Below are 27,081 nucleotides of genomic sequence, written 5' to 3'. Positions count from 1 at the left end.
AAATCAGTCCCAGGGCTGCCATCAAGCTCTTTATCTTCTCTGCAGGGCTTCTGGGGGTCACCGCTTGCTGCCCACAGCCACTGCCTTCCTCCTGTTCAGCCTGTTGCCAAAGCCATTCATCCCAAACTCGAGTGGGACCGCGTTGTTTGGAAAACCCTATTTGGCTTCCCTCCAAGGACTGGAGGCCCACAGATGGGCCTTTGCTTGGCCTGCATTGAGTTTTTTAGACATTTCAAAGTTTTGCATGAGAGCTGGCTTTTCCAGCTTCTCTTGGGACATGGAGCCCTATTCCTGCATAAGCAGAGTTGGTTGGAGCTGAGCACTACCCCTCCCCAGGCAGGTTCTCCTCAGGGAGCAGCTCTCACTATTTTCTATGGCCATACAGCCCCGCTCTGTTCTTCCCTGCAGGGCCTGCCGAGTCCCTGCCTACATGTGAGTTTCCCCCTCTAGTCTCCAGACAAGGGCGTGGAGCACAGCTTGGGGGTACTAGATGACCTGACCTCTATCTGCTTTTCTATCCTTGTTCCTGCTCACCCCTCCATTCCCTCCCTCCCTCCCTCCCTCCCTCCCCAGCTACCTACCTCTCCGCACATTGGCCACACCAGTCTCTCTCTGCTCACCAAATGAGCCAGGGACCCACACAAGTCCACACCCCATGCAGTTCCCACTGTCTACATTTCTGTGTCTTCCTTCAGCAGATGTGTGTGGAACACCTACCATGCATGGAGGGTGTGGGCTAGGTGCTGGGGATGGAAGTACCAGGCCCTGTGTGTTGGTCTGGGTTCTCCACTGAAACAGAACCAATAGAATAGAGCCTGGGAGATAGATAGATGGATAGATAGCTAGAGAGATGGTAATTATAAGGAATTAGCTCACGTGATTATAGAGGCTGAGAAGTCTAAGATCCACCGTGGGCAAGCTGGAGACTCAGGAGCCTCCTCCATGGTATAAGTTTGAGTCTGAGAGCGAAGGCACAAGAACGATGTCCCAGCTCCAAGACAGTCAGGCAGAGGGAAAGCATTCTTTCTTGCTCAGCCTTTTGTTCTATTCTGGGCCTTCAACGGGTTGGACGAGGCCCACCTACCTCAGGGAGGGGATCTGCTTTACTCGGTCTACCCAATCACACATTCATCTCATCCACGAACACCCTCACAGACTCCCCAGATACAATGTTTAACCAAATGATCCGAGCACCCCGTGGCCCAGCCAGGCTGACGCGTAAAATGAGCCATGACATTCGGTCCTGGTTCTGCTGAAGCCAGCAGCTTAGCGAGGTATTCGGAGAGGCAGGAAAAGAATTCCAGAACAAAGTGGTTAAGTGCTGGAGGAATTCTCACTTAGACTTCAAATTTCACCTCAAATAGTACCTCCTACAAATCTTCTCTGATCTCCCCACATGATCAGTGACTTTCTCTTGGGAGTCCCCCCCAGAACACACATCCCTTGGGAGAGATTCTCTCTCTCTCCTTTTTTCACAATGAAATGCTCTAAGTCTACAAAAAGGTACAGAGATAATGTAGCAAAGTCCCATATACCCGTCCTTAAAAGATAAAGCACCACAGATGGAGCACAGCCTAGGGTGGCCAAGTTGTCCCATCTGGTTCAGTACAGAAAGTTCTGCAGCCTGGGACCCCTTGGTGCGCAGCAGATCAGGATGATTCATCCCACTAGTGCAGGCCTTCCCCGCCTCCCACTCATGAGTACATCCCTTCCTTGAGATCATTCCCCGCCCCCCATCAGAGGAAATGACCGATTTATTAAAACTGGGGGTTACCATTTATGTGACTTTCTTTATACTTTGAATCCACCCCTAAATGCCATTGGAGTGCTGTTTTGCATGAAGGCACCCAGATCGGGTCCAGAACGTTGGATGGCTGTGACATGAGCTTGGTGGCAGCGAGCAAGGCTTCCTGCATGTTTGAAGGCAAAAGCTAGAAGAGCAATCAGCTGCCTGAAAGGCAGACAGGGGAGAGGTGGGGGTGAGGGGGGGAGCAGGGGACTAGCGCAGGAGCCGGAGGAGGAAGCAGAGAGCTCCCAGAAGAGGCAGTTAGGAGAGCATCAGAGAGGGGACCCAGGGGCGGGAGAAGGTCTTCAGAAGAGAATGTGCAAGGCATGTTTGGTGAGGTAGCTGCCAATTCCCCCTTTCATGCTCCACACTCAGGAAAATGCACAGCCCTCACTCACATGGGGGGGCACAGGGATGTGTCCAAGGGCCCGGGGGAGAGGTGCCCCAGCCTCCAGATCCCTAGTGCTTCCCTATGATGCTCCAGCTGCTTGTGCTTGCACCCCACTAGCTCCCCGGGGCCTCCAGCTCATGGTAAGCGCTCAGTGTTATTTGGGGGGGGGGGGGGTAGGAGGGGGGGGGGGGGGGAAGGAGGGAGGGGGGGAGGGACGAAGGAAGGGAGGAGGAGGGAGGGAAGGCAGGCTTCAGCTCTGTGGGGGCCCGAAGAGGCTCCTGGGGGTCTCTCCTGCCAGGACCGAAGGGCCTGATGTGCAGAGCAGGATGCGAGGCGCTGTGAGGCCCCAGGAGCTGGACGGGCGCTCAGGGACTGTCCTCTGAGCGGGAGCCAGGCCAGGCAGAGCACTGTGAGCACTGTGAGCGGGGGTGTGAGGGGGTGGAGGGTGGAGAGAGGCAGACAGGGAGCCGAGGGAAGTGCAGGGGCAGAGGCGTGCTGCTTAGCAACCACAGGAGAAGATTTAGGGAAGTGACAGGACCATTTCTCCCTGAGCCTCAAAGGGAGGATTTTTTTTTTTTTTTCTAAAGAGCTGCCACCTACACTGGCGGATCTGGTTATGGCGGCTCAGAAGGCTGGCTAGGACTGGGGGGCTCCCCAGAAGTCGGGGCCATCGCTGAGGAAGGCTGGCCGGCCCCCGGGGCTCTCAGGGACTCCAAGGGGACCTTTCTCCTGGCCCCTGAAAGCAAGGGAAGGAAGCCTCGAAGGCAAGACGTGGAGACACAGCCTCAGGATCCTCTCAGGAAGGTGCTGGGTCTTCTCCCTTGCTCTTCTTTTCCCCAGGACCCTGCTGGCAGCCCCAGTCCTGCTCCTTCCTCCCCACTGAGAATTCTCAGTTGCTTTTCTTTCTTAATTTGATTTTCTCTGGCTCAGAGTGGAGATCAAAAGAAGAAATTCTTTCCAGCCTTTTAGGAATAATTCCCAGAATCTCCCACTGGAAATGCATATATAATTACCACCATTAAAAAAAAAAAAAATCTTTCTGGTTCTCTTCTCCATTTCTTTTCCATCGCCGCAGCAGGCTTGGGGAAGTGAGGGGAGAGGGAAGCTTCTAGAGTATCTTTGTGCTTGCAGGTTCAACTGTATTCACCATATTCTTGCAGGCAAAGCACGCCCCCCCCCCCCCCCCCCCGCCCCCCAGCAAAGAATTCTAGATGGTACAGGCAGGAAATGCAAATAGCTAGATGGTACAGGCAGGAAATGCAAATAGCACTTCGCTAGGGTTCAACACCATGGAATCACCTGGTGGGAAGTTATTCCCTTTCTAATTTGTTTTAATTGTCTTCATTCCATCAAGTCTCCAGTTGGTGCTGGTGCTGGGTATGTCCTTATCATTCCCTGATGCTTGCTAACCTTCCTTTTAAGAGTGGCAAGCAGCAATCCTCAGCCCCACAGCAAGCAAGAGCGACTAGCTGCAATTTTATATCAGTGCTGTTTTGCATTGTGATTAGTGTGGTGTGTGCCAGGAGGCCGGGGCTGGGGGGGTGCGGGTTACTCTGTATTTGTATTTATGGCTGGTTCCTTTTCAGATGAAAGACAAATAATTAGTAACTAATAAAAATCGAAGCGGAACAGCGATACACTGCCTAATGGCGAAGGCTTTTGGAAAGGTCCCCAGTTTGTCAGCCCCTCCCCCCAATCCAGGATACCAGCCTTCCCCCTGGCAGGCTGCGGGTCAAGTGCAGGGAAGGATCCCATTCAAGGTCAGCGGGTCGAGTTGAGCCGCAGTTGGCACCAAGCAACCTCAGATGGGAATTTTCCATTTTTGTGTTTTGGAGCTACTCAGCCTGGCTTTGCACCCACTCACAGCCCATTCTGTTCCCTGGGATTCCAGAAGCCAGGTCATCAAGGTCTACTTTGGGCCACAAGGCCAGAGAGCGTGGGTGGCTGCCAAGGACACCTATCTTTTGGCTGCCATACCCGATTTCCTTTCGGACAACCACCAGTCTGTCCTCTCGGGTCCAGATTTGAGTGGAGCAGACCCACCCATGGCTTTAGGGCTGGCGTGCCATCCGAGCCTGGCTTCCTCTGGGCATCCCATTCCTCTGGCCACCATGATGGGTGGGTTCAGGGAAGGGCAGAGAGATGCATGGAGGAAGATGCTGGGAACACCGGGGGCTGGCTCTTTCCCACTGGCCTCGATCCTGAGCCGATGAGGCTCGGGAGCTCCTGCAGCCCTTTCTGCCACCACGAGGAGGGAGCCAACCACGGGGGAAGGGGGCTGAGAAATGGAGAGAGGGAAACCCGATTCTGATGGTATCATTTCCATCCCTGGATCCAGCTGTGCCTGAAGCTAGCCTCTACCCTTGGCTGCCTTGAGAGTCCCCACGGAGCCAACAAATTCCCTTTCTCATGTAATCCAGTTAGGATCAGTGCTTCGGTGACTTGCAATCACCAAGAGTCTTAACTGATAAAACGGCTCGGTGGAAATCCTTGGCCGCCGAGACACAAAGAATGCAGAGGGCTTCTGTTACGTGCGGAGGTGAGTGGCATTTTGTCACCGTACGCAAACACTGGTACAGGGAAAGCTATTGGAGCTGTAAATTCCAGATGACTAAGCGGTAGGCACAGGCTTGTTTACCCCTTGTAACAGTCCTACATGACTGCTTACTTTTGTCACCATTTTATAGACGGAGAAGACTGAGGCCCAGGGGGTCTTGGTGAACCTTCGAGGTTCTTGCCCCTTAGCACTATGTCATCCCAGCCACGCCTCTACAGCAAACAAGGAGAATGCCCACCGGTACCTACAAAGCTCTGGGAATGTGTGGTTGGGAAGGGACCAAGGGGTGAGGCTCTCAGGAGGCATGGGGTGATATTTATGGAGCAAGTGGTGTGAATGTCCCCATCCACCCCCAACCCCCCAGTCATGGGGTGTCCAGCTTCCAACGGCTGCATGCTGGCCTGCAGAAAGGGCGGTAACTCTTCTTTACCTGCGGTCCAACACAGAAAGATGGAAAAGGCCCTGAGTGTAGATCAGAAGTCATGAGCTGCCCCAATCAATCATTTCACTTTCTGAGCCCTGCTGTTTTGGCATCTGGAAAATGGAGACCCCAGCTCCTTGGCCTGGCTCATCTGCACCAGCAACAGGAGCATCAGATGAGGACAAAGATGCGAAAGTTTATTTGCACAGTCAGGAGCAGGGTTGTGGGATGGAGGGAATCCCTTGGCTTCCCGGAGGTGGATGGGCAGGCCAGGAAAAGGTGTTAAGCCACACTTCCTCCTCCCCACCCAGGCGGGCGGCGCAGATTCAGGCCCAGCGTGACCTGAAAGGAACCTTTCTGTCCCCAAAGCGAGAGAGATAAGAACTGTGAAGGAGAGAAGCGAGCTCGGCTGCAGGCACTTGGGGGTTTATTTTTACCCTGTTATCTCTATCCTGAAATGTCAAGCGTGAAGCTGCCTCTCTCTCACCAGCCCCCCAGCCTCCCCAGCCATTCAGCGTGGCAACGCAGCCTGGAAACAGGCCCCATTCTCCTTCTCCGGTTCCTCTGCCTTTCCAAGAGAGTCACAGTGCTATGGAGACGGGAGGCATGGAAACCCTGAAATAGACAAGTGGGAGGTGAGACCTTTTATTTGGGTTCTGGAACAGGCTCACTTCCTTCTAGAGGCCCCGGGGTGCAGAGGAGGCCCTTGGCACTGCTGGGTACCTATTCTAAGGTTTGCATCAAATTGGCTCTTTCTGTTGCAAGACTCAGAAATCCCTACTTAAACGGGGTTATGTAATAAATAATGTTTAATTGTCTGAGGCCCCTGAAAGGCCTAGCCAAAGGTCAGGCTTCAGGTGAAGTCTGATCAAGGGGTTTGATGCTGTCCCAAAGCTTCAGTTTGCTCCATCTCTCAGCTCCATCTTCTGTGGTGTCGGCTTCATCCTCGGGCACCATGCTGTGCTCCCCAACAATCTAGCAGTTCCAGAATCTTCCTCCATGGTCACAAATGGCTGTAGCAGTGGATCTAGACCTTACATCCCCATACTGACAGCTTCCAAGGAAGAGAGAGGAAACTTCTTTTGGTCAGATGTTACCAAGAAATGTCTTCTTGTGTTTCATGGGCTTTGACTGGGTTATATGGCCATCCCTGAGCCAATCACTTTGGTATAGGGGCAGGAAGGTGAAAAAACACATTGATTAGATTAAGCAAACCAGATTCCCAAGAACAGGGATGCAATGGTTTCCTGAAGATTCTGAGCACTATACCCGAAAGGTGATGGGAATGGATGCTGAGCAACAATCAGGAGACTGTTTTGTGCTTTATTCACTTTGCTTGATCCTTACCTACCCAGGAAAGCCCCCAAGGTTAGACCTGACTGTTCTTTCTTATCCAGAAACAGGCCAACATCAGTTTCTTCTCTATCTGTAGGTTAACCTGGGGTTCTGAGTTCTAAGAGTCCTGGGTCTGTTAGTCCCAAAATTTCACCCTGGCAACAGAATCCCTCCCAGGTAGATAGGTAGGCACAGGCTGAAGTGTCATCTGTTTATGTGCCAAAGGCCTCCTCTGCCTTCAAAATAAAATTTACATGCTACGCCCTGGATTCCTTATCACTCACCCCCGATCACACGCTTAATACCAGCTTCTGGTCATTCCTTAGACAAGCCAATCACTCTCATGCTACAACAGCCTTTCCCCCTTGGTCTTTGTCTAGGATCTTGAATTCCTTTAAATCTTTTCTCAGTTGGCTTTATCTCATCATCCTGGAACCTGCTTCAATGTCACCACTTCTTGGAAGTCTTCTCTGACTGGCCTAGTGCATAAAACCATCTTTGTGATCACCCTGTGCCTCGATGGTTTGAGTATCTCTCTCCCTTCGCTAGACTGTGAGCTCCACGGAGCAAGGACGGTGCTTATCCTATTGATGTGCAGACCTCCCAATCCTGGTTATGTGGCTGGCATAGGGTAGGTACTCGATAAAAATTGGTTGAGTCAGTGAAGGAGAATTCCTTTCTGAATGGCCTTGTAAACTTCTAAAGAGCAAGGTAACTTCTGACATTTGTCCCTAACTGGGTGTCTACCAAAACAATGAGCACGAAAGAGACACAATGTGGTAAGTGGTATTTTTTTTCAAATGAAGAAATGCGCTCTCTGCTAAAGGGATTTGCTCCAAGTTGCACGGAAGTTAGTACAGAAAGAGACCTGGGAAGCTCCAATGCTTCTTTGAGGAATTTGTTTTCCTAAGCCAATGCACGTGAACGTTTGAGGGCGTGAAGCTGTATCGAGGTACGGTGGCGGGGGGGGGGGGGGGGGGGCATCTCTCCATCCGGGTCTCTGACTCGGGTGGCAAGACCACCATTCACGAGTAATAGCGTGAAAACCACATGGGATGATACTGTTTACTCCCTTCCCCAATGAGGCAGTGAGAGAAGAATGTCTCATAAGAAGAAGAATATTTTACCTTGTCCACGGCTGCTCCATAAATCAACATCAGAACCTCAATACGCTGATGACTCAGAGGAACCCCCAGGCTCTTGGTGGACACAAACTCTCCTCAGGGCCACCAAGACCTACCAGTCTGTGACAGTCCTCAGGACGGTCAGGTGAGTGTGGTGGGCTCCGTGCAGCTAATGGAAACTCAAAAGGATACCTACATATAGACATCAATTGTCTTTGTACTCAGCAGATGGCATGCCGTCCGGAGCAACTCAAATATTCGGTTGTTGCTGATTCTCTGCTCACCCAACCAGATCCATCCCTCTCTTGGGCTCTCACACGACACTCTAAACTTTGCTCTACAGGACTTCCCAACGTTTGTAATACTATCTATATTTAGGTGATTACTTGAGTAATGTCCATCTTCCCCACCGGACTCCAAACTTCTCAAAGTTAGGGATGACCTCATTGGCCCACTACTGTATCCAGTGGTGTAGGTAACCAACCCCGTGCCTAACTTGTAGAGTGAGCCTTATAAATATTTTCTGAATGGAAGATGGGTAAGTGAATGGAGCTCAGGGTCTGCTGGGAAAGCCTGTCACAGCCAGCCTGACGCAGCTGGGAGACAGCAAAGAGGCTGAACTTCTCAAAGGAAATCAGACCTTGTCACTGTATGACCACCTTGTCCTCTCCATCAAGGCATCTCCTGTGCCTAGAAGACTATCTGTCACAGATAGAGAGTCAGCAGATGCTGGGAAAATAAAGAAATGGATGGACACTATTTTTTCCCTTACCAAAGAAGATGGTTGCCTTCTCAAGGATAAATTCCTGGAAAGGGAGAATGGGAGGCGGGGAGCTATAATATACAAACATACTGAACCAAACCCAATGGTTTCCTTTAGGTCATTCCCTTCAGACTCAGTGAGTCTGCTTCTAGGAATCACTATACCAACAGGTCAGCATGGGAGAAGCTCAGAGCACAAATTACCCAAGTTTGCTCCTTTGGACTCATATGCACCATATTCCGGGGTTAGATACTTAGAGTTTAAGTGAGCTATACCTCCTGGTCCTCATCACACATTCTGGAAAGACAAAAACCAAAACAAAAACACACCAGGAAGGGTACCGTACCTTGAGAGGCTGGCCCCAGTCTCTGCTACAGGGTCAGGAGGGTGCTGGAAGGAAAGGGATTTCTCTTCTCCATTGCCACATCCTCCTTTCTAAGGGATGGCTGTGTCCCAGTGGTTCGTTTTGCATCTGACATTTAACCAATCAAGGGCTCAAGATATGTGGTCTTTGTCCCTCCTTTGGAGGTAACAGAGAGATCCAAGATCTTGTTCTTCAAGATCAATTCAAAATCAAACACCAAAAAACTCCCCCAGAACCCTCAGGAAAAACCTCTGTAAAACCAAATCTCCAAACCTGCCTGGGTCTCAAGCCCGCCCCAGCCCAGCAAAGAAAAGCGGCTCACCATTGAACTACAGAATCCCTTCCAGAACCAGAAGGAAAGGAAAAGGGATTTACGGGTCGCCTCAGAGTTGTAGGCTCTGGCTTGTCCCCAGGATGAGTTCATTATTTATTCTTAGAGACCGGACTCAAATTAAACAAACAGTGCCTATAAATAGAGCGGGATACACTCAGCTCAGTGTCACTGAAAGGTCCTTTTCACAGGGACAGATGCGCTAAAGGGATGTTTCTCAGGTTACCCTGCTGGTACTAGTGAAGAAGGGTTGTCCTTTTTCTTTTTAAGTGTCGTCCAGGAAAGGGGGAGCGGGGAAGCCGGTGAGCTGGACATGGGGGATTGGCCCGATTCTGTCTCCTTCACTTTTTTTTTTTTTTTTTACTAAATTCTTACTCACTTTATAACTGAGAGGGGGCCGTAGAGGAAGGATGTCACTCTACAAACAGTTGGTCAGTTTGGCAGTTGCCTCTGGGAATGGGTCCTGGTTCAGGCTGTATTTGACAGAGTGTTCTGGTCTTTTAGATTAGATTGCAAACTCCCTAAGGGAAGGGACCAAATGGTAGTATTCCCTCTTGGTCGCTCCTATGAGGCCAAGCATGGGGATGGCTGGGGTTTCCACTGCCGATGCTGAGCCCCAAATTGAAAGGACTCCCCTCTAGCATGGGGACCCTTCCTGTGGGGAGCAAGGGGGCCTGGGGTCCCAGCCGGCCATGACTTTGCTCTGACCCCCCACCGAGCAGTACACTTGAGAGGTGCTGTGATCACATCACCGTGATAGACAAGTTGGGGTAGAAAGACCTGGCATAACTGGGGACACATATAAAGCGATGGAACAACAAAGTCCAGTCATTGGAGTAGCTAGAAGCTGTCACCAAATCAGCACTTGGCCAGCTCATTCCAGGCACCGGTCGAAGCACTTGGTAAAAGCCTCATCTTTCTAAAAACCTCTACGAGGTAGGGACCATTCCACTCTCTGTTTTACAGATGAAGAAACTCAGGCACCAAGAGAGTGTGACCTTGCTCGGGGTCACAGAGCTGGTGAGTCGGGACTGGGAGGCAGGCGGTTGAACTTAAGAGCAGCCTCCTGGAGGACGGAGTACCCACCCGTCGGGTTTTAGGGGCTGGGGCCGCCCAAGCCCAGGACTCCCCATCAGCACAGGATCCAGGTCAGGCCGGTGACTGTGAATCTCAGGACTCCCTCTGGGGATGCTGGGATGAAGACAAACTGAATTTCCCTCTGGAGTGGCACTGGAGGCAGGCACCTCGGGAAGTGTCACAGCCCTCTGGCCCCTCTGGCGGGGAGCCTGGCTGAGAGTGAAATCAGCGCTGAGCAAGACCAGTTCCTGAGTCCAGCTGCACCTGAAGCTGCACTGCCCCTTGAGCTTTGCACTTTCAGGAGCCAGGATGTTCCCTCTAAGTTTAAGCCGCTGGAGGTTGATTTCCTATCACATGCAGCCAACAGATCCCCAGCTGAGCCTGGCTGGCCCAGAATACAGCAGAATTTGGCCACGCTAACAGCCCAGCCCCACCTATAAGCGAGAGTTCATCCTGCACTCCCTTTTCTCACCCTGTTGGAATCTTCCAGAAACACGTACCAGCAGCTTGCTCCCATGCACTCGCACAATGGCTCCATTCTCTGTTTACTGAAATCCCAAGCACTCTGCCGAAGCTTCCTTCACTGTACCCAGCAGAACTACCTACGGCTTCGCTTGGTGGCTACCATATGGAACTTGCGCTTGCACCTAGTTAGCGCTTACCTTATTCTGCCTTGGAATAGCCATTTACAAGTCAGTCATTAACATTCACTGAACGCACATTCTCCACTCGGTGTGGGGGGTGGGGGGAGGCTCAGAGCCAAGACTATCATATCAGCGTGTATCTGAGCTCTTTCTAAGTGTCAGGCGCTCTGCTTAGTGCCAGCAATTATATTGAGGCATCTCCTAAAAACCCCACAGGGCAAGTACGAATAAGATCCCCCATGTTACATGTAACAGGATGGTAAATTGGGAGGTTCTGCCAAGACACTGAGATTTGAACAGAAATTGCAAAGCCAGTGACCAGATGAAGATGTAGATTTTCCCAGCAAAGACTTTACACCTAGTTTTAAATTTTAATCCCTCATTCACAAATCCCTAAGCCACAAAGAGGGTATAAAAGACTCAATAGGTATTAAGAGAGGATTTTACCAAGTTTTTTTTTTTCAAATACCATGCTGTCATCTACCACCAGACACACACAGACAGACAGACACACACACACACACACACACACACGAGGTGGGGTGTTTAACTTATGCCTGCCTCTCAAGTTTGGTCAGAGCAGCTTCTTTGAGACCCTATGCAGAGTCTGATGAGCCATCCCTGTAGCTGGAGAGATGGAGACACAGGGAGCTGTGTCTGACTCACTTCGGAGAAGTCCAGAGGGTGGGAGATGTGGCCAGGAAGTTTGCAAATCCAACGCTCATTCTGGCCAAGAGTGCATGTGTTTCCCTGCAACCTCACATGAGTGAGCTGGCTGTTGGATCCTCTTAGATACTATCTCACAGGGCGGCCTAGAAGGGCCACAAGCCCTCATCAGACAGAGGCTGGAGGCAGATCATCAGACACCTCGGGGGGTGAGGGGGCTCGTGGTCTGAGTTATACCGTCCTGGTGCTGGGGACTCTCCAGTACCCGCCCATGACCCCATGTGGGACTTGAGCATACCGAGAGGGGTCAACACCATCTTTTGGTTCTAATAGTCAAGTAGGGACTCCACACCCACCCACCCACCCACCCACCCTTCTTTGCCCTGCATTTTCTCTTTTCCAATCCCTCGTGTGTGTGTCTCAGGGGAAGATCATGTCTATTTCCCTCTTCCCAAAGGCAAGCTGCCATGATGGTGGGCCACAGATGGAGGAAGAGGAAGATAGGCTTATCTTTAAAGTTTGAAGGATTGATTAATATATTGGATAGGCCATTCTGATTTTGGAAATGAGACTCATCTATGACTTAGAAATCATATGACTTTTTTTTTTTTTTTTTTTTTTGTAAAAATGAGGCGTGAAAGGGAAGGTCATGTTGCCTACCTGAAGTTTCCATCTTGTGCCAAGACAAGGACATACCTCCCCAAAATTTTAAGGAGATAAGAGGGGACAAAAGTAGAGTTGTCTTGATGACCTTGCTCTATGAGTTCTCCTAGACAGATGGACAGACAGGGTAAGTGACCTGCGCAGGGTCACAGAGCTCATAAAAAGGCAGAACTGTGTTCCTAACCATAGTGCTATGTTGTTTCTACCCTCCAGGAAATTAATGTCTCTCCTGCTCCTAACTGGTCTGTTCTTATCTTATTCTTCTCGAATTCCCTTCCTTTACCTCAGTGTATTATACATGGCCCTAGACCAGCGTTGACAGAAGCAGGGCATGATCAGAGGTGGGTAAGGTTATCCAAGGATGACTTCAGTCAAGAACATGAATCAAAGGCCAGCAAAGCCCTGAGCACCAAATCTGGAGAATTTCCTGTCTCCATCTACCTCAATACTTTGATGACAACCATGATGCTGTTGGTATTATTAACATGACCACTGAACCTCAGTAAGTTCCAGGCGCCATGCTAAGTGCTTTTCACATGTTTTCTGATTAAATCCTAGCAACCCCGTGGAAAGGATCCTCCCGTATATTATTTCTATTTTCACAGGAGGGAACTGAGGCTGGGAGATCTTGCACAAGGTTTCATGGCCAGCCAGCAGAGCCAGGTTTCCAAACCAGGTCTGAGCCTAGAGCATGCACCCCTCACCAGCACAGGGCTCTCGGCACATAGTACCTAGAACTCCACAGACCCCCTTCCCTTGGGGCACCAGGGACTTACCTGCTGCTATGCCTTACTAAAATGGACCCTCCATCAGCGTTTTTGTTGGTTTCCGATTGGTTTCCAAGAAGTTTATGTGACTGGATCCAATCACACAGGGCTCTTGGGTCTTGAGTTTTTTGAGAGTTTTTCGGTTCTTGCTGAGGGGGCAGGCAGGCTGAGAGCGAGAATGAGGATTGACTGCAAACAGGTTTGAGGTAATATTGGGAAGTGAGGGAATGTTCCAGAACCCGAGGGATACGATCTGTGGTTATGAAGGTAGTGACAGGATATGGGTCTTCTCTACCTTTTGAGATAGGATTACATGGACCCCCGTCTAAGGCAGAAACCAATATCCAGTAGAAGTTGGTGACCATGATATGGATCTCTCTAGACCTGTGACCTATCCTGCTATGAGATCAAGCAAAGCCTGTGCCAAAGTTTTTCACCTACTCTCCCAATGGGGATGTCTCGAAAAATCTATCCATAATTAACAGTATCTCAATGGAATCTAAAGTAGTAGTTGTGAATGCAGGCTTGGGAGGCTTCCCAATGCAGGCTTTCATTTATTAGCTACGTATCCTCCACCAAGGCACTTAAGCTCTGAGCTTTTAGTTTGGTAAATGGTGACAGCAATATCTTCCTCTTAGTATTTGTGAAAAGTCATTAGTCTTTTCACAAATCTTCTAATTCTCCTTCCTCTTTAGGTACATGATAAAATGACTATGATACTTTTCACCCACTTTGACATTAACTACGCCCACGGGACTTGCTGGTCAGCAAAATAAGAGTGAGAGTGATTTCCCACCACCAGGGGGAAGTTTTAGGAGTTAGTGCGCAGTTTGCTTTTTTAACATCAGGAGTTCCTAGTAGCCTGGGTCCCTGAGTGTCTTTGATGAGCACCATCCCTCCTGGCTCTATTCATCACTGGACACATTGCATGAGTGAGATATAAGCCTTTGCTGTTTTAATCCAGTGAGGTTTGGGGGTTGTTTCTTACCGCAACATCACCTACCCTAACCTGACTAATACGGTGTTGGTGGGAGGGAGGATTAGATACATAAAAAAAAAAAAAAAAAGAAACAAAGCACAACTACTGCTATGTACCCACAAGAATGGCTGTAATCAAGGAGACAGACAATGGCAAGTGTTAGCAACATATGGAGAAACCAGGTCCCTCCCAGATTGCTGGCGGGAACATAAAATTGTGCAGCCACTTTGGAAAACAGTTTGACAGTTTCTTAAGAAGTTAAACACAAGCTCCCTTCACAACCCAGCAATTCACCAAAGTATCTGCCCGAAAGAAATGGAAAGATATGTCCACACCCAGACTTGTAGGTGTGAATGCTCACAGCGGTGTTATTCATGATAGCTACAGAGTTGGAGCAATCCAAAAGTCCATCATCTGGCACATAGACACACAACATGTGGTCTGTCCATACAACGGCACACTACTCAGCAATAAAAAGCAAACAAAATGCTGATACAGGCTACCACGTAGACAAACTTCAAAAACACACTTAGTGAAACAAGCCAGATGCAAGATCATAGATTGAATGATTCAGTTTTTATGAAATGTGCAGAAAAGACAATTTTGTAGAGACAGAAAGCAGTTCAGTGGTTTCCTGGGGCTGAGAGCGAGAATGAGGATTGACTGCAAACAGGTTTGAGGTAATATTGGGAAGTGAGGGAATGTTCCAGAACCCGATTGTGATAATGACTGTACAACTCTATAAATTTTCTGAGAATCTTGAATTGCACACTCACAATGGGTCAATCTTATGGTATATAGATTCTATCCCAATGAAGCAGTTAAAAAAAAAAACCCAACAAACTAAGCATGCTATCTGGCGCATAGGGAGAGCTCAATAGATGTTTGTTATTATTCATCATTTTAGGAATGAAATTCTAGGACTGAGACTCTGCAATGAACTGATGAGGAGTGAAGATCTATATCCAGTGAAGAAGGGAGGTTTGGGGGAAGCCTGGGTGGCTCAGTCAGTTAAGTGTCTGCCTTTGGCTCGGGTCATGATCCCAGGGTCCTGGGATCGAGTCCCGCTTTGGGCTCTTTGCTCAGCAGGGAGCCTGCTTCTTCCTCTGCCTCTGCTCCCTCTGCTTGTGTTCTCTCTCTCACAAATAAATAAAATCTTAAAAAAAAAAGAAGGGAGGTTTGGCAGTTGGGGCTTGACAGAGACCCCCATTCTTCCACATCCCAGACTTCGCATTTCCTTTATGCTGACCACCACCTACAAAAGCCCAGAGGATATTTACAAGGTCCTACACCAAGTTCCACTTAGGGACCAGGGCTCAGGGTCAGGTGTCCCAGCCCCAGACCATTGCTGTCCTCTCCTGAGGTTCCAGGATGCCCGGCCACTGCGCCTTATAAGCAGGTGTAACCTGGTCTGGCTGGAAAGTGTGTTTCATTCCCCGCTCTGCCCCTACCCCCAAACTTCTGCTGACATTGACAATTCATATTTTCAATCAACCCTCATCTCAGGCTCCCTTTTGTCTTGATCTTACTGCTCCTTCATGAGCCAGGAGGAGAGGAGAGAGTATTAGGGAAGTTGGGGTTGGGGTTGGAGAAGGCTCTTATACTAGGGTGTGAGAAACATGCCCAGTACATGCAGCTGTCTGTCACGGATGGCCATAGCATTTTCAGGCTGGTTGGTGCGACTCCAAACAATTATCACTAAGGCCCCAGGACTCCCCAGATAAGACAAAACTGATTCAGAGAGGCCTTGAACCCTAGGGGATAAAGTTTGAAGGGTCACCATTACGGTATCGACTGCTGGAAAGATGAAGTCCAGCCCGTGACTAGAATCTTAGTCTGTTCAGGCTGTTACAACAGAATATCACAGACCAGTGGTTTATAAACAATGGGAATTTATTGCTCAGAGTTCTGGAGGCTAGAAGTCCAAGGTCAAGATGCTGGCAGATTTGGTGTCAGGGGAGGGCCTACTTCCTGGTTTATATATGGTCATCTTCTCAGGATTCTCCCACGGAAGAAGGGGTGAGAGAGGCCTCTGGGGTCCCTTTTCGAAGGGCACTAACCCCATTCACGAGGATTCCGCCTTCATGACCGAAACTCCTCCCAAAGATTCCCATCTCCAAATACCATCACACTGGGGAGTAGGTTTCAAACTGTGAGTTTTAAGGGGATCCAAACATTCAGTCTTTAGCAATTTAGAGACCACCTTGGCCCTCTATTTTTTTTTTTAAAGATTTTATTTATTTATTTGACAGAGAGAGACACAATGAGAGAGGGAACACAAGCAGGGGGAGTGGGAGAGGGAGAAGCAGGCTTCCCGCCGAGCAGGGAGCCCGATACGGGGCTCGATCCCAGGACCCTGGGATCATGACCTGAGCCGAAGGCAGACACTTAACCGCTGAGCCACCCAGGCGCCCACACCTTGGCCCTCTAGTTAGCATTTGGCAGGAAGCAGCAGGAGACAAGCACTAATGCATATAGCAGCATTATCTGCCCAACTGGCTTTTTGGATGCATAGCCAGGTCCCCAGGAGAGAAATGTGTGTTCGATCTTTTCTATTCCAGGCCCTCTCTCCTACCTACAACATTCTCACACTGCCTCCATCTCTCTGGCTACTTCTTGGAGAAAAGAGAAAGCTTGAATGGTTTTATGATCAAATAAAAAAATTTTAAGAAATGAGCAATTAACTCAACCACTGAGATAAAAACTAATAAATCTATGGATGGCAGAAGGAAAGAAGGAAAGATTAAAAAAAAAAAAAAAGCAGATGTAAGCAAATGAGAAAACAGAAAAATGTTAGGGTTGATAATATATTTCATTCATATGTGGAATTTAAGAGACAAAACTGATGAACATAGGGGGAGGGGGAAAAAAGAGAGGGAAGCAAACCATAAGAGACTCTTAAAGATAGAGAACAAACTGAGGGTTGATGGAGGGAGGTGGGTGGGGGATGGGCTAGATGGGGGATGGGCTAGATGGGGGATGGGCATTAAGGAGGGCACTTGTGATGAGCATTGGGTGTTCTATGTAAGTGATGAAATACTGAATTCTACTCCTGAAACAAACAAACAAACAAATAAACCAAAAGCTAGTTCTTTTAAAAGACCAATAAAAGAGGGCGCCTGGGTGGCTCAGTTGGTTAAGCGGCTGCCTTCGGCTCAGGTCATGATCCTGGAGTCCCGGGATCGAGTCCCACATCGGGCTCCCTGCTCAGCGGGGAGTCTGCTTCTCCCTCTGACCCTCTTCCCTCTCGTGCTCTCTATCTCTCATTCTCTCTCTCTCAAATAAATAAATAAAATCTTAAAAAAAAAAAACAGGGGGAAATATAAAACAATCCCACCTTTAAAAAAAAAAAGACCAATAAAAGAGATGAACTTCTGGCAAGGTTGCATGAGGAAAAAAACAAAACAAAACCAAATAAATAGCACTAGAGTATAAAAAGGACTAGAAACGAAGACATGGAAGGAGATTAAAGCTAAGAGCATGCTGTGTTTAAATTTATGCTGATAAAATATTAGCCCGAATAAGACAACATAATTCACTCAAGAACAGGCAGAAAAAAATCCAACTAGACAAAAAGTCATGGATGAGACTGATAAGGCATTCTTGGCCACTGTGATGAAATGTTTGGGCCCTGATGATTTGCAGGGTGGGGGGACAAATTCTCTCAACCCTTAAGGTAAGACATAATTTCTATCTAATTTAATTGTTTCCAGGGTCTAAGGAAGTTTCAAAGTGTCCTAATTAATTCTACAAATCTAATCCAACCCTGAGAAGCAAATAGTGAGAAGAGAGACAGAAATGCACAGGGAGAGAACAATACATCATAGACCAAACTTATTTAGGGATAGCGTACTGGACTGAATGGTGTCTCCCCCCAAATCCACATCCACCTGGAACCTGAGAATGTGACCTTATTTGGAAATAGGGTCTTTGCCGATGTCATTATTTAGACGAGATCGTACTGGATTAGGGTGGTCCCAAACCCAGGGACTGGTGTCCTTCCAAGAAGAGGAGAGGACATATGGAGACAGAAGGAAGAGGCCATATGAAGACCAAGGCAGAGATGAGGGCAACGCAGCCTCATGTCAGGAATGCTGAGCGTTTCTGGGAGCCACCAGAAGCCGGAAGAAGCAAAGAAGATTCTTCCCTAGAGTTTCTGGTGGGTGCATGGCCAGATTTTGGACTTGTAGCCTTCAAACTATGGAGAGCTGTGGAAGTATAAACTTGCAACTCAATTTGTGGGATTTGTTAGGGCAACCCTAAGAGACCAATATAGATAGGGATGCAAGTATTTTTCTATTTCTTTTGTGATTTCAGTCCATTTGTAAGGGAAGAGACTATATGGGAATTTGCCATGAGGGAGGCAAAGAAATACAAAAGTCCCAGCGTTGCTTCCTATTGCGGGTCTCCCCCCAGGTGGCCTCGAAGGGTGAACTCAGCAACTGGGTTTTCTCCAAATAATTGTGGGGCCAGGAGCAACAGTATAAAAGGACGTCCATATGCCATATGGCTCAAAGATTTAAAGCTCTAAGTCAAGCTGACCAACCGTGTTTAAGAATTGTTCTACTTCTCTGTTGATGAATATACTTAACCACTTCTGAAGCCAAGCTTGGATTTATAATTCTCCCAGGCTCCTCAGCAGTCTGAGATATTATTGTCGGGTATAAAGACAGCTGAATGTCCTTATGGCTCCCAGCTCCTTCCTACATCAGAATGGGCCTTGTGGGAATAGAGCGAGCACTCTGGTCCACATGTCCAGGCTTTGTCTATATTCCACGCAATCTGTTGTTCTTGGGTCCCTATCAGGCCCAGGAGTGCACACACCTGTAGTGTGGTTCTCCCTTGGGAGGATGGACCAGGAAGGAGGCCTGCACCAACCCTGGGTACAGGCTAACATCATTTAGGTAGAAAATTCTGGTGTCCTGGGTATTGAAGGCAGAGGGCACAGGGCCCTGGTACGCAGGCCCCCAGAATCCCCAACCCCAACAGGCCTGCACTTACTTACAGGGCCTGTCTCCTGGGTCTTGTGGTCTCTTCACCTGTTGGGGAGGAGTGGGGCCAAAGGAGGGACTGAGCAGGGCCCTATAAAGCTGCCCTTGCCTGGGTCTATCTAGCTGCTGGATAGCAGTTTGTTACACTGCGGAGAAAGATCCAGCTCTATAACACACTGAAGACAGATGGATACTTCCTTGATGATTTTGTGGGACATCAGAGAAATGAACCACGTTACAAACCACACAGTAGACACTCTTACACATCTCCGTCCTGTTGTTCAAAGTCTTCCCCACCCACGAAAAGCCTCTATAAAAACAAGATTTCTTTATTGAGAACAATCTAGCTTTAACCTTGCTCCCCCAACAAAACAAAAGCCACATTGTCATCCTCCAATGCACAAGCATATCTGAGGGGATGTGATGAAGTCTTACGACCCCTCCTTTCCCTCAAAGCATCATGTTACACTCTTTACCAGGGAAAACAAGTAGAAGATAGTGGTGGTATGAGACAGAGAGGCAATAGGTGAAGTTTTCTGCTAAAAATACCTCAAACCAGAGGCGCCTGGGTGGCTCAGTTGGTTAAGTGTCCAACTTTCAATTTTGGCTCAGGTCATGATCTCAGGGTTGTGAGATTGAGCCCCATGTGAGGCTCTGCACTAAGCATGGAGTCTGCTTAATATTCTCTCTCTCCCTCTCCCTTTGCCCCTCCCCTACTTGCTTGCCGGCTCTCTCTAAAAAAAAAAACCCCCCAAAACCCAAAACTTATTTCCTCCTATTTCATAATCATTACATAAAACAGAAAATGGAATACAACTGTATATTTGAAAGAATACTATAACATGACTGAGTATAGTTTAATTTTACCAATTACAAATGCAAGGATGGTTTGATAATAGAAAATTTATGGATCCATCACACAGGGCACAGAAGAAAACTGTACCAGCTAACAGAATTCAAATTTCTCTCTTCCGGCAATACTCCTGTTAAATTGGAGAGAGGCAGAGGCTAAATATGAAAAATAATAAACCAAGAGATTACAAAATAGCTAATTGGTCAAATAATTGGGGGCATTTTTACTAATTTAGTAAAGGATAAGGCAAGAATGCCTAGTTTTCCAACTCAATACATTCTTTTTTTAAAAAAATATTTTATTTATTTATTTGAGACAGAGAGTGGGGAAGGGGGAGAGGGAGAGGGAAAGGATCTCAAGCAGACTCCATGCTGAGTACAGAGCTCGAGGCAGGGCTTGATCTCATGACCCTGAGATCATGACCTGAGCTGAAACCAAGAGTTGGATGCTTAACCAACTGAGCCAACTCAATACATTCTTAAATTCTAGAAGCTCCAGCCAAAGTGGGGCATATTGTGACCCTGGGCTGAACCTGTCAGTCTATATTTGAATTGCCTGATGTTTAAAAAATTTGAATTCATTTTCAATGTTTAAGATACTTAACTAAGTATCTTATTAAAAAATGATCTTTGGTATACTTTTTTTGTTTTTGTTTTTAATCTGACCATCTGTCAACATGAGGCCTATTCCCCAAACAGCAGAAATTGCTGGAATTAAGTATGGAATTCCCCCTTCAGACAAGACCTGTCTTCTCCTGTTTGCCAAAGACCTCATCTGTCCCAATTCACTCATTTATGTTACTTGCCTGGGCCTGCGGGCATCTGAATTCTCCAACCCATGCTGTAAGATAAGAAATCAAGAAAGAGGTATAAATATTGAAAAGGGGACAAAAGCATCATTATTATTTTTGAATGAAGGGATGGCCTACCTGTACTCTCCAAAAGAATCAACTGAAAGACCATTAAAATGAATAAGAGTTCTGTGCGATAGTTATAAAATCCATAAAAATTAATATAGCAGAATAATGAGGGGCTGGGGGAGGAAAGGGAGTATAGTCACAATCTGCAATAGCAACAAAAAACTTTGAATTAACTCAACAAGAAATGAGCCAAGGATTTATATGACTCAAACAGAAAATCGTACCAAAGAACCAGAAAAACGACTTCAACACAAGTAAAGTAAAACATGTCATTTCCCTAACATTGTAATGGTGTCCGTTATCACCAAAATAGCATAAATATAATGTGATTCCAATAAAAATAAAAATATAATGTTTGTTGGAAACTTGACTGAAAGAGTCTTAAATATTCATCTGGAAGAATAAATGCTTAAGGATAGCCAGCTAGCCAATAAAAATTTCAAAGAGCATAAAAATCGGGAGGCATCTGTCCAAAAAATATCAAAATTTATTATAAAGTGATAATTAAACTCATATGATAGAGGAACAATCCACATAACAGAAACAGAATTGGAAGCCCAGAAACATATTGAAGTATAAACACAAATACGGCATTAAGACAAAGGTACTAATTCACATCAGCTAGTAAAGAAAATATTCTTCGACAAATGGTGCTGGGCAACTAGCTAACCATTTTGAAAAATGTGAGCTCCATCGCAAACCAACATAAGTTTTCTTTTTTTTTTTCTTAAAGATTTTTATTTATTTATTTGAGAGAGAGTGAGAGAGAGAGAGAAGGAGGAGGGGAAGGTACAGAGGAAGAGGGAGAAGCATACTCCCCCACTAAGCAGGGAGCCAGATGTGGAGCTCGATCCCGGGACTCCAGGATCATGACCTGAGCCCAAGGCAGACGCTTAACCAACTGAGCCTCTCAGGCGCCCCCGACATACGTTTTCAATGGAACAGAGATTTACATGTAAAAAAACGAGAAACAAGAATCCCAGAAGAAAATTTAGGTGGATTTTATGCATTATCAAATGAAAAAGGAGTTTTGAAAACACTGAAAGCTTTGACAACATATACAATTTTGAAAACCTGAAAGGCAAAAGCACAAAGAGACAAAACACATTTAGAAGGATATTTGCAATGTTTATGGAACTTCCTAAAACCCTCCCCAGATATAATTCGCAAAAATATATAAGAGAAAGAACATTTGATGGGTAAAAAGGGGAACTGACACCAATAGGCAATTCACAGAGAGAGAGAGAGAGAGAAAGAGAGAGAGGGAAAGGGAGAGAGAGGGAGAACACACACTCAAGAACAGGTGTCCAGAAAACATATGAAAAAACTGAACCTCACAGTAACTGAAGAAATACAAACTAGGAAACCCAGCCCTTGAACTTAGCGTACCAATGGTAAAAGGGACAACACTGTTCTTAGTGAGGGTGTGAGAGAATAGCCTCTCTTATATTCTGCCAATGTGAATACAAATGGATAAAACCTTTCTTTGGAGAGCAATTCAGCCGCATCTATCAAAAAGTTAAAACATCTTCTTACTCTTTGATTAGGAATTCCCACTTACCACAAGTTATGCTGAGAATGTGATCACGGATGTGCACAAAACTTTAGAGTACAAGATGCTCATTTCTTCATTGCTTCTAATAGGGAGCAATTGGAAATGTAAGGTCAACAGTATGGACTGGTTTAATAAAGCCCAAAGATGACTGAGGGTATGAGAGCACTAGAAAGCATCCGTTTGGATTGGTTGGTGGCTGTGAGGCATGCTTGGGGAATATTCTAGATTTTACCCACACAAGGAGATATTCTGTACCCCTCAGATCATGGTGTAGAAAAATGTTTCTTACACTGGAAAAGCGGGATACAATGTTAGGAAAAAAAACAACCACCACCAACCTTACCAAATAGTATATATAGGAAAATTCCATTTTAAATGGAATATAATACATATGTAAGGAAAGATAGAAAAAAGTCTAGAATACATGTCAAAATGTTAGAAATCATAACTCTGGCTAGTAAAATGAGACATTATTTTGCCTACCCTTATTTTCCAATAACTGCACAAGATTCTAAGTATAATTTCTTTCCCTTTCTTTTCTTTCCCTCCTTCCTTTCTTTCTTCCTTCCTTCCTTCCTTCCTTCCTTCCTTCCTTCCTTCCTTCCTTCCTTCCTTCCTCCTTCCTTCCTTCCTTCCTTCCATTCTCTCTTCTTGAGAGAGAGAGAGTGGTGGGGAGGGGAAGAGGGAGAGGGAGAGAGAATCTTAAACAGGCTCCATGCTCAGCATGGAACCCGATTCGGGGCTCGATCTCACAACTCTGAGATCATGACCTGAGCCAAAATCAAGAGTTGGACGCCTAACTGACTGAGCCACTCAGGCGCCCCTAAGTATAATTTCTTTTGCAGAAGTTCATTGTATTTTTTTTTTAAGGTAATGGTCAACACTGGTAGAAGTTACTCCTAGGTCAAGGAAGGTAATGTCTAGAAAGTGTCCATGGCTAGGGTCGGGGTACTGATGTCAAGATAAAGAGGAGAATGAGAGGTGTGTATCAAGAGAGTTGCATGTGAAAATGTATGGCAAAATCCCCCAGTGATGGGATTATGGTCTTTTTCTTTCCCATGGTCTAAAATTGGTGAGATCATGGAGGAAACACCGATATAACTAGAGGGAAAAAAAACAATACAACTAATAAATATTATAAGAGCCAATCATGGGTATAAATCCCCCAGGGCCTGGCCCTGTCACCCTGATATCTCACCCATCCCCCTGCTGTAGGTCACTGTGCTTGGGGTTCTGCTGCTTCCTAGCTTCCCACCTGTATTTTCAGCTTCTTCTGCTGGGAGAGAGAGCCTTTGCACTTTTAGTATAAAATACAGAGAAATAGCTTTTAGATAGATACTATAGTAGAAGATTTTATTAAACAATTTCTTAAAAGATTTCTTAAATAAAAAGCATTAATTATAAAAGATTGATACATTTTACTCTACTAAGAACTTTTATTTATCAAGAGATACCTTAAAGAAAATGAAAAGAAGTGCAAAGGATCGGTATGAGAATGTAGTCAGTTAAGCATCTGCCTTCGGCTTAGGTCATGATCCCAGGGTCGTGGGATCGAGTCCTGTGTTGGGCTCCCTGCTCAGCAGGGAGTGTGCTTCTCCCTCTAACCCTCCCCACCGCTTGTGATCTTTCTCTCTGTCATGCTCTCTCTTTCTCTCAAATAAATAAATAAAAATCTTTTTTTTTTTTTAAAGATTTTATTTATGTATTTGACAGAGAGAAACACAGCAAGAGAGGAAACACAGCAAGAGTGGGAGAGGGAGAAGCAGACTTCCCACGGAGCAGGGAGCCTGATGCTGGGCTCAATCCCAGGACCCTGGGATCTTGACCTGAGCAGAAGGCAGACGCTTAATGGCTGAGCCACCCAGGTGCCCCTAAATAAATAAAAATCTTAAAAAAAAAAAAAGCACAAACAGTTGTAGAAAAATGAGCAAAACCATAGATATTTCTCAGGCGATAAGAGACGTATTTGGCCAATCACATACAAAGAGGTGCTCAGCATAACAAGTGAAAATGCAAATCAGGACCATAACAAGGTCCTATGTTATACACAAATCCATCAGCGAACGTGAAGAAGGTCTGGGGTGGCTGGGTGATAGACATTGGGGAGGGTATGTGCTATGGTGAGCGCTGTGAATTGTATAAGACTGATGAATCACAGACCTGTATCTCTGAAACAAATAATACATTATATGTTAAAAGAAGAAGAAGAAGGAAAAGAAGAAGAAGAAGAAAAAGAAGAAGGAGAAGAAGATAGCAGGAGGGGAAGAAGATAGCAGGAGGGGAAGAATGAAGGGGGGGAAATCGGAGGGGGAGATGAACCATGAGAGACGATGGACTCTGAGAAACAAACTGAGGGTTCTAGAGAGGAGGGGGGTGGGAGGATGGGTTAGCCTGTTGATGGGTATTAAAGAGGGCACGTTCTGCATGGAGCACTGGGTGTTATGCACAAACAATGAATCATGGAACACTTCATCTAAAACTAATGATGTAATGTATGGTGATTAACATAACATAAAAAAAAAAGGTCTGATCATTCCAAGTGTCATGGAGGGTTTGGATGGATCCATACACATTGCTGATGCAAGGTAAGGACACCTACTGCAGGACACAGTTTGGCATTGTGCCCTAACATGGGACACATACCTACTATCGAACTCAGCAATTTCACTCCTAAGTGTGTACCCAAGAGAAATGTTTGCACATGTATAAGGCCAAGTACGAGAATGTTCATGAAAGAACCATTTACAAAATCATGAATCTGTGCACAATCCAAATGCTAAAGAATGAGGATTGGCGGGTAGACTGTGGTATATTCATCGAATGGAATATTACAGAGAAGCCAGAATAAGTGAATGACAGCAACCCACAACAATAGGATGGATCTTACCAATATAGGTTACATATGACACGATATCTTTCTTACAAAGTTAAGACTGACACACATATATATACATACACGCACATATACCCTTTTGGGAATATATATAATATCTATAAGAAGCAATAAAACTAAAAGCAAGGGAATCCTGAACACATAAATCAGGATGAGGGTTCATTTTGGCTTGAGAGGAGCAGGGTAATAGGGTTGAGAGGGTGGACCCCTAGGCTTAGATGTAGGTTATAATCTTAGGGTCAAAGCTCTAGCTTTTTTTTTGCGGAGGGTGCCAACTTCAGGAGTACTTTCTGCATTATTAAAACGAACAAACTAAATCAAAGCAGGTCATGCATGGATCAGTGGGGAGTGTGTTTGATAAACCAAGATGATGATTTCTCCCAGTCTGTGTACTGGCGGTCCAGTTAAAAAAACAAAACAAAACAAAACACAACCTTCCGTTAAACCGAAGTTAGAATGTGGTAAGAGAAACAAGAATATTAATTAGAGGAATCCTTGAAAGCTTGAATTTGGACGACAGATTGAAGAGGCCATCGAAAGGGACCCAGGACCAAGGTTTTGAGCACCGACTGAAAGCCACAGTCTCCTAAAGGGCCCTAAGGCGTACTTTAAACAGACCTACCCAGAGAACGTCTTTCCTTTTATAAAAATTCTCTCCCATTTCAAAGGTACCCTGTGACACCAGAGACCCAGTGACTAGCCTGAAGATCCCGAACAACTAGGACGTGGGGGCCGTAGCTTTTTAAGACAACCAAACTCTGGTCTGCTCGAAAGCCTCAGATCACGCGCTATCTCATTCCTACAAGGCATTAAATGTGAAATAAGGCCTTGCCTGGCAGCTCGCCACGACGTATACTCTTACCACTTCTGTAACCTGTGCTCACAGCCCCCCCGCACCCCCCCCGCCCAGGACTCCGTAATGCATAGCACAGCACTTGGAAGCTTTGGTCATTTCCAGGCAATGAGTGCACGTTTTTTTGTTTTGGTTTGGTTTTGTTTTGTTTTGTCTTTTTTGTAGTTTTTGGGTTTTTTTTTTTCCAAATATAAGTAACTCTTGACTGTAATTCCATTATTAGAAATACAAAACCTGGCTCTGCTTTTCGGACTCCTTTAGACTGGGAACAAACAGCCCGAAACTCCGGCCTATGGGTCCTTTTGGGCCCACAGTAGGCACTTCATGAATGTGTGCTGAGTAAACTGGCCTTGTTTTCCAAATAATAACGTGGACGACTCTGGATCATAAGAGAAACACGTGTTGAGTGAAACATTCTTCCGACAGATCGTATTTATATAGCGAAGAGTGATCTACAAAGGTATGGCTGTGTTTACGGGGGTACATCAAAACAAGAGTTGAAATTTGGTTCCGTCTTCGGAGATTAAGGACACATGTAGCCATTATATGTGAGATCAGCCACTGTGGTAAGGACATAGCTTCCAAGGAGACTCGGAATCCACGGAGGCAGGAAATACACACACACACACACACACCACCCACACGCCCCCATACACTCAAATATTCCATCCCCTACACACTCGGATGTGCACACACACACACACATTTAGTGAGGGTGACTGATTGAGAGATCAGGGAATTGAGACAAAGCCCTCCTACATTAATGACCCTTTTGTTAAAGGTGACAGTCAAATCCCCCCAGTCTTATGTGTAACACTGAACATATTCACCAAAAGACAGCAGGGGGAGCAGACACACAGAAACATGAAAGAAACAGGTAAGAAGCAGGTATTTGCGAGAGGAAGAGTCGCTCTTCCTACCCACCGAGTGTACATTCTCCGAAAGGAGAAAAATGTCACTTGCGTTTCAGAAGCAGCTCATCATCAAGTCCACGGACACACACTTGTCCCTATTTTCCTAATTGAGGTCGTTCGCATTTAAATCTGGGCCAGCCCTCTGCTCATTGCCGTTCTTTGCCTCACTCCACCTGCCCGGCTCACTCGGTTCTTGGTCAGCATTTAAAGCACACGTGTGTTCACTCTCCGCTAA

General features: G+C 46.5%; 1 protein-coding gene across 1 annotated transcript in view; it reads right to left on the bottom strand.

The window, feature by feature from the left end:
* MRTFB (myocardin related transcription factor B) overlaps window positions 1-27,081 on the bottom strand; it is a 271,910-nt gene that overhangs the window by 243,810 nt on the left and 1,019 nt on the right. The window lies entirely within an intron of this gene.

The sequence above is a fragment of the Mirounga leonina genome, unplaced genomic scaffold (assembly GCF_011800145.1).
Source record: "Mirounga leonina isolate KUSES-001 unplaced genomic scaffold, KU_Mleo_1.0 Mir_175, whole genome shotgun sequence".
Taxonomy (NCBI): Eukaryota; Metazoa; Chordata; class Mammalia; order Carnivora; family Phocidae; genus Mirounga; species Mirounga leonina.
This window is presented reverse-complemented; position numbering and strand designations above follow the sequence as displayed.